The 1738-nt window shown below is 43.6% G+C and overlaps 1 pseudogene; it reads right to left on the bottom strand.

Annotated features, from left to right (window-relative positions):
- Nucleotides 1-217: 217 nt before the first annotated feature.
- Nucleotides 218-335, bottom strand: LOC124620483 (annotated as a pseudogene).
- Nucleotides 336-1738: the final 1403 nt, after the last annotated feature.

The following is a 1738-nucleotide window of genomic DNA, read 5'->3' as shown; positions in this document are numbered from 1 at the left end:
AGACGTGAATTAAAGTTGACCAAGGAAAAAAACACTCCGTCTTCAGGCAACAAGTGGTCCATCGGCACCATCCGCAGATTAGGACGCGGATAGGAGGGGCGTGTGGTCAGCACCCCGCTCTCCCAGTCGTTACGATGCTTTTCTTTGACCGGAGCCTCTACTATTCGATCTAGTAGCTCCTCAGTTGGCATCACGAGGCTGAGTGCACCCCGAAATCTGGCAACAGTGCATGGCGGCCCGGCCGGTCACCCATCGAAGTGCTGGCCACGCCCTACAGCGCTTAACTTCGGTGATCTGACGGGAACCGGTGTTTCCACTGCGGCAGGGCCGTTGAAAAATTAATAAAGGAGAACTATGCAAAATTATCCACAGAATGTCTCTGGAATAAGACATTTCTCAAAACAGTGTTGTAGCCCTTTTTTGGTTTGTAAGTAAGGTAAGACGCTATACAGGGTCTTCGGAGCGTAAGTGCTGGTATTTTTATTGGTGACTGAGAACAGTGTACTGAACAACATTACATAAGTATTTACTTCATTTATAGACTAATAATTATAGTTATTAGTTTTAGGTTGTTTGGTACCTCCAACTTGAAATATTTCTGGCTTATTCAGCCATCATATTAGGCTCCAGGAAGCTATTCCCATGGCAGTGGAGAAGCAAGAAGCATAGAAATGAGGCAATGTGGGATGAGGTACCGGTGACAGATGTTAGATTCGGTACCATTCCCGTGAGAAAGACCGCCTGCATGATGCTGCTGTTCTGTGATTGGCTGCTGTGTTCGGCGGTAGGGCGCCAAAACGTTAAAGTTTAGTTGCTATTATTGATTAAACCTGCCATCCAAATTACTTCATTTTTTAAATAAACATCTCTCAACAGCCAGCTATCAATCATTCATTTCAAAATTATTAAAATCAAAGTATTACTAAAACAAAAGACTGACGATATTACTGCCGATGCACTTCGGTGGCGTTCGGGTCACGCCTTGCTGGCTTGGCGCGCGAAGTGTCTCGGGCAGTCCGGCTCTCCAGTTCTGACCGTTCCAGTAGACAGACATGTTATCTGTTACAGCAGTATTTGTTTCATACAAGTTTATTTACTACAGTCCCCACCGTCGATAGGTACAGACATGTTGTCTGTAATAGTAGTATTTGATTAATGTAATTTTATTCTCCAGTTCTGACGGTTCCAGTAGACAGACATGTTGTCCGTGGCAGGATGTATTTCATGTTATTTTAGCCACATATAATGACTGTGGAAAGATATGTTCAATACGTTGTGATCAAGAATTGTTTCTGATGTGTCTATATCAATAAAACACGCGAGTGGCATCCCAAATGAATTATAGTTTATTCGTAGCAGCAGTTCCTTGCGAAGTTAATTTCAGCCTCAAGAAAAAGAATCCACGACCTGCGTGCTGTTTTCTGCGCTGGGGACATCATCATCATGAAGACAGCAGGTTAGTGAAGTGTACAAGAACTTATGTATTCCGTACAGGGCGGTGGAAACAACTGGGCACCTCATGTGTACTGCATGCACAGTACAAATGTGCTCAGTGACACGTCATCTGCAGTAATGCAGAGGAGGTAAAGAAGGATGACAGTATTAAAACTATGTCACTTTTATTCCTTTTTTCTTGCCCGAAACTACATGTGACAAGAGAAAGCCATTAAAGCTTATTTTTCGCAGAGCAGCAGGTCAGGTGTTGTAAGGTGCGGACAGAAAACTAGTAGTCCATTCT

The sequence above is a fragment of the Schistocerca americana genome, chromosome 6 (genome assembly GCF_021461395.2).
Source record: "Schistocerca americana isolate TAMUIC-IGC-003095 chromosome 6, iqSchAmer2.1, whole genome shotgun sequence".
In the NCBI taxonomy this organism is placed as follows: Eukaryota; Metazoa; Arthropoda; class Insecta; order Orthoptera; family Acrididae; genus Schistocerca; species Schistocerca americana.
Note: the sequence above shows the minus strand (reverse complement) of the source record. Positions and strands in the feature narration are given on the sequence as shown.